Source organism: Salvelinus sp. IW2-2015, unplaced genomic scaffold (assembly GCF_002910315.2).
Source record: "Salvelinus sp. IW2-2015 unplaced genomic scaffold, ASM291031v2 Un_scaffold2512, whole genome shotgun sequence".
Lineage (NCBI taxonomy): Eukaryota > Metazoa > Chordata > Actinopteri > Salmoniformes > Salmonidae > Salvelinus > Salvelinus sp. IW2-2015.
The window spans coordinates 278-6,742 of NW_019943827.1; the positions used below are offsets into that span (position 1 = coordinate 278).

At 40.0% G+C, this 6,465-nt stretch overlaps 1 long non-coding RNA gene across 1 annotated transcript; it reads right to left on the reverse strand.

Annotated features, from left to right (window-relative positions):
• Positions 1-274: 274 nt before the first annotated feature.
• On the reverse strand, positions 275-6,244 carry LOC139025327 (uncharacterized). Its single transcript, XR_011476901.1, has 3 exons — positions 6,052-6,244; positions 5,687-5,776; positions 275-447 (listed from the first exon to the last, which is right to left on the reverse strand). It is a non-coding gene; the product is annotated as an uncharacterized lncRNA (long non-coding RNA).
• Between the last annotated feature and the right edge of the window lie 221 nt (positions 6,245-6,465).

Below are 6,465 nucleotides of genomic sequence, written 5' to 3' on the forward strand. Positions count from 1 at the left end.
GCTTTCTTCCTGTGATGAAGGAGAGGACCAAAATGCAGCGCTGCTAGTGTTCAACATGATTTAATAAAGAAGAGACAATAACGTGAACACTATACAAAATACAAAATAACAAATGTGAAAACCGAGACAGTCCTATCTGGTGCAGAACAACACACACACACAGGGAGGGAATGTTGTGTTTGCTTAATAATGTATTAGGACTATGAAAATGGACAAAAGGATTTGCCTAAGGATTATGAAAACAACAAAAATACATGTGAACATGGGAGGAGAACTGACTAGAGACAATGTTGTTTAACTCACTGACCATGACCCATGAGTTCTTCTTACCTTTGTTCAGTAGAAAAGTCTCCCTCTCTAAAGTGTAGAGGTTGACCCATAGACTTGTCACTCTTCATGGACACACAGCTGGGTACAGGGGAGGCTGGTCTCCCCCGCTTGATTGGTCTTCAACACAACAGACACAAACATTACATCTCTCATCTACTCTGATATCAGATGGGGAAACATAAGAAGAGTTTCATTCCAAAACACTACATATTCATTTTCAGAAATGTTCATAAATTTGCTTTTATTGTTTGATTAAAGAAATTATGAAAGAGATTGGTGTGTTTTTTCACTATCTAACCATGCCATTGGGTTCATCAATGATGTATTTGTTTAAAAATCCCTTGATGGTTGGGACAAATAATCATGCTTTTTCAAAATACTATATATCTGCCTCACTCTCAAATGTGACCGACGGGCTGGATTTGGTCTCATGTAGCAAAACATGAAATGGTGTTTTTAACATTTGATAAAAGTAGAGACTCAGGGCTGGAAAATGGTCTATCATACACTACAGTTGAGGAACAATGGAAAAGTAATTCTGCTTTGAAAGATGACAAACTTGTAACCTCACTTTGAGAAAATGGCCTTGGAATATTGTGGTACCTACTGGAGAGTTCATCTTTGTCTACAGGGCTGTTACTTTGGCAGATAATGTCACCCATCTAAATAAATTGCAATTCTATTTGCAATTATTATACTAAATGTATGGTGTTTTTGGTTTATGTCAGTTTCATTGTTTGTTATGCTATACATGTTTTTTTAATGGTTATAAGTGGTAAAATGAACTATAAAATGTTATATTTTACAATTGTGAGTAATTACTTCTTTAGTGAGGAATTACACATTATTTAGTACTACTGCAGTTGCTAAATAATTCTAATAGATGGCACCACAAATGACATTTCAGAAGATTAGTTTACTCCCTGGATACACCACCACTCCCCTTCACAGGAAAACTCCTGTGTGCACTTCTTTCTGTCCATGTATGGTCAAATTCATCAACCAGCATCGACCCGCTCTGCCTTCTCGTGCAAGTAGTCAACAAAAAGCTTATGATGTAACTTATTGGCGGGCTGGAAGACGCACTCTTGTCTTTTCTATTCCGAGGTTGTTTAATCACAATATCAGATATTAAGATGACTTTTTATAATGCATGTACACTGAGGTTGAGGTTCTGACTAGTGATCATTTACCCAGTGTTCAATACCTACTATAGTCACAATGTCTTGCTCTCTCAAAAGCAACACAGCCCTAATACGAGATATACCGCTAACTAAAGTAATGTGACCATTTTAGAAAATCATGGGACATATAGTCTGTGGTGTTATGCTATTTTATGTCAATCATATTGCTGCTTGTAGCCTATAACTGATGATTCGTGGCCTTATGCTACCATTTATTGGAACTATTTAGCAATTAAAATTTATTAATTTACATACAGACATTGGTGAGGCAGCTGAGAAATAAAATGTATTTTTCCTTGTTAATTCCTTAGATCTCAAACCTGCCACATCTATCCCACGCCAAATGCTGGACTTTTCCATAGAGGTTACTAGGTCACCCAGTTCAAACCACATTTGAAAAATAAAATGAATGTGGATTGATAATCAAGTGTTCTGCCTTGCAATAAGAAATATCATAAAATAACTAATAGCAAAATAAGAACAGCACAATGCTTAGACAGGTTTTGATTAACAAAATAATCAAAATGCTATTTAGTACTATAATGGTATTTACTAACATAATATTAATACTAAAATAGTTTCTAAAAGTGTTCTAGGCTACCCTACTCTGGAATTAGGGTTAAGGGTTAGGGATTAGGGGTTAAGGCTAAAATAGGTCATACTTAGGGTTGTAGCCTGAGGGACCCCGAAAATAATATTCAAAAGATTGGTCCATGGACACAAAGGGTTTAAATACTAAAGTTACTGTCCATCTAGTGAAGCCAGGAGARCAGGACAGAGGTAGCCAGCATCAATCAACGAGAGAGGGAGGATAGGTTAACTTAGATTGCTACTGCTGGTAGAGTAGCTAGCTAGCTTACCTAGCTGTACCGACAAACTTGGCTAGCTAGCAGTTCGTTTGTCTGTCCCTCATCTCGAGGATGATGATGAGTCCGGTGAACCACAAAATGAAACAAGGATAGAGAGTGAAAAGTATCTGGCTACACTCATACTGTCCCTGACCATTTAGCAAAAAGCATATTGAATAATAAACTTCAGAGTCTCAACTCTGTAACAGACTCCATTGTTATTAATAAAAATACTATAGAATAATGCAGCGAGTCAGAGGTTCCTCCAATGCAATTGCTTTGGAGCAGTTTAAAATAATGTTTTTGTCACGGCCGTCGAATAAAGAGAACCAAGGTGCAGCGTGGTGAGCGTACATAATCCTTTATTTATTATGACGCCGACAAAAACAATAAACAATCCAAATCCAAATCAACCCTGAAGCTAAAGGGCCTTGTGCCACAAACAAAGTTAACCTCCCACAAAGACAGGTGGGAAAAAGGGCTACCTAAGTATGGTTCTCAATCAGAGACAACGATAGACAGCTGTCCCTGATTGAGAACCCTATGCCAAAACATAGAAATACAAATAATAGAACTAAAGAACATAGAATACCCACCCCAAATCACACCCTGACCAAACCAAATAGAGACATAAAAGGATCTCTAAGGTCAGGGCGTGACAATAACATTCCACCTACGTGGCAACTCGGTAATCTGACTGGGCATGACAGTTTTGATATTTCAATATTATCATCCATAAATAATATAGACCTACATGCATCTTGTGCTTTTTGCAATGATTCATGTACTATAATTATGTATAATAAGTGATACCATGTATGTCTGCATAGCATTTTGTATTAATTTTGGCAAATTAACTCATGCTTATTTCTGGAGAGAAACTCAGAGTTTCGCCCCCAGCGGCTAAGGAGTTGGAGCTGTGGCAGGAGTTGGACCTGTGGCCGAAAGGTGGCTGGTTTGAATCCCTGGCCGGGCGCTGGAGAAAACGGGCAGACTTGATCTGACCAATGGAGGGCTGCTGGGTTCACATCCTCAAAACATGAACCTTTTGTTGATCAGAACTCTAGAGGTTCTTCTTCACTGAACCCAAAATGTATTTAACTTTCAGTGGTTCTATATATTAAGGAAGTGATAGAATCCTTTTTGGTTCTATAAGGAACCTTCTTTTCTAAGAGTGTATAATAAACACGTTTTCTTTTGAGTATTTAGTAATCTACATTATGTTACTTCAAGTTCTACCGTTGGAGCACAACATCACGTTGTTCAAAGATAATCCTAAATTGGGCATGGCTATAAATTGGGCAGTTGAAGGCATCTAGGGCACAACATGTGTTCGGTGAAAATGAATTGTTGTAGCCAATATTGTTGGCAAGGGATTGGCAAGGGACTTGATGCCTACTATGCCAAAGCTATTTAGAGTTGTTAAACGGGTATGAAGAGTGTGTTGATATAACAGTAATATTGTCAAAACTCTGCTTGTAAGAACGATCAGAATTGGTCCAAAGAAATATGCATTCCATTATATTATGCAATAATTCAAATCAAATCAAATTGTACTAGTCACATGTGCCAAATACAACAGGTGTAGACTTTACAGTGAATGCTTACTTACGAGCCCCTAACAAACAATGCAGGTAAATATAAACAATTTGAATACGAATATGAAATAAAAGTAACAAGTAATTAAAGAGCAGCAGTAAAATAACAATAGCGAGACTATATACAGGGGGGTACCGGTACAGAGTCAATGTGTGGTGGCACCGGTAATTTGGGGTAATATGTACATGTAGGTACAGTTATTAAAGTGATTATGCATAGATGATAGCAACAGAGAGTAGCAGTGGTGTAAAAGAGGGGGGCAATGCAAATAGTCTGGGTATCCATTTGATTAGATGTTGAGTCAGGAGTTTTATGGCTTGGGGTAGAAGCTGTTTAGAAGCCTCTTGGACATAGACTTGGCACTCCGGTACCGCTTGCCATGCGATAGCAGAGATAACAGTCTATGACTAAGGTGGCTGGAGTCTTTGACAATTTTTAGGGCCTTCCTCTGACACTGCCTGGTATAGAGGTCCTGGATGGCAGGAAGCTTGGCCCCAGTGATGTACTGGGCCGTTCGCTCTACCCTCTGTAGTGCCTTGCGGTCGGAGTCCGATCAGTTGTCAAACCAAGCAGTGATGCAGCCAGTCAAGATGCTCTCGATGCCAAACCAGGCAGTGATGCAACCAGTCAGGATGCTCTCGATGTGCAGCTGTAGAACCTTTTGAGGATCTGAGACCCATGCCAAATCTTTTCAGTCTCCTGAGGGGAATAGGTTTTGTCGTTCCTCTTCCCGACTGTTTTGGTGTGCTTGGACCATCTTACTTTGTTGGTGATGTGGATGCGAAGGAACTGAAGCTCTCAACCTGCTCCACTACAGCCCTGTCGATGGGAATGGGGGCGTGCTCTGTCTTCTTTTTCCTGTAGTCCACAATGATCTCCTTTGTCTTGATTATGTTGAGGGATAGGTTGTTATTCAGGCACCACACGGCTAGGTATCTGACCTCCTCCCTATAGACTGTCTCGTCGTTGTCGGTGATCAGGCCTACCACTGTTGTGTCATCGGCAAACTTAATGATGGTGTTGGAGTCATGCCTGGCCGTGCAGTCATGAGTGAACAGGGAGTATAGGTGGGGGCTGAGCACACACCTCTGAGGGCCCCTGTGTTGAGGATTAGCGTGGCGGATATGTTGTTACCTACCCTTACCACCTGGGGCGGCCCGTCAGGAAGTTCAGGATCCAGTTGCGGAGGGAGGTGTTTAGTCCCAGGGTCCTTAGCTTATTGATGAGCTTTGAGGGCCCTATGGTGTTGAACACTGAGCTGTAGTCAGTGAATAGTATTCTCACATAGGTGTTCCTTTTGTGCAGGTGGGAAAGGGCAGTGTGGAGTGCAATAGAGATTGCATCATCTGTGGATCTGTTAGGGCGGTGTGCAAATTGGAGTGGATCTTGCGTTTCTGGGATAATGGTGTTGATGTGAGCCACATTTTATGTTCATTCAATCAATTTAGTTATATTTTGCTACTTGTTTACTGTCTGTAATTTGTCTCAATATATTTTATGATGTGCAGCCTAACGTGATTTAGTTAATTTTTATTGGGTAAGCATTAGAATAAGACGCCTCAATATTTGCAGCCATAGGTATATTTCTCCAGGTGCTGATCCGTCATCAGTAATGTGAAATAATTATAATGTTAACAAAATATTTGATGGAGAACTGATCCGAGAGCAGCGCCCTCTTTCTTTCCATCCTATCAGTGTTGATACATGATCCACCAGACGTGATACCTTATCGTGCTGCTGATCCAGTTTCCGCTGGTCTGCCTGAGGTTCTGGAACCCTGACCTGTTCTCCGGACGTGATACCTTGTCCTTGTACCTTGTAAATAAAAAAAAGGAAATAGTAACTCAATAAAATAACAATAATGAGACTATAAGGCGAACCAGTACTGAGTCAATGTGCAGGGGTACCAGGTAGTTGTGGTAATAATGAGGCTATAAGGAGTACCAGTACTGAGTCAATGTGCAGGGGTACCAGGTAGTTGAGGTAATATGTACATGAAGGTAGTGGTAAAACTGACTAGGCAATCTGGATAGAGATTACATCGCCTCATTCAGGGAGTGCACTGACCATGACCCATGAGTTCTTCTTACCTTTGTTCTGTAGAAAAGTCTCCCTCTCTAAACTGTATAGGACGAAACATAGACCGGTCACTCTTCATGGACACACAGCTGGGTACAGGGGAGGCTGGTCTCACCTGCTTGATTGGACTTCAACACAACAGAGACAAACATTACATCTCTCACATACAGGGATTTGTTTAAAATCTGTCACTTGATGGTTTGATTTCAGAGAGACAAAATCATGTTATTTTTGGCAAAATGCTATATATCTGTCTCACTGTCAAATGTGACCGACCAGCTCAATTTGGTAATTAACTAAATTAACTAAATGTATGGTGTTTTTCGTTAATGTCAGTTTAATTGTTTACTATGCTATAAGTGGTTATTTTATAGTTGTAAGTGATACAATTAACTAGAAGATTGTATATTTTGCAATTCTGAGTA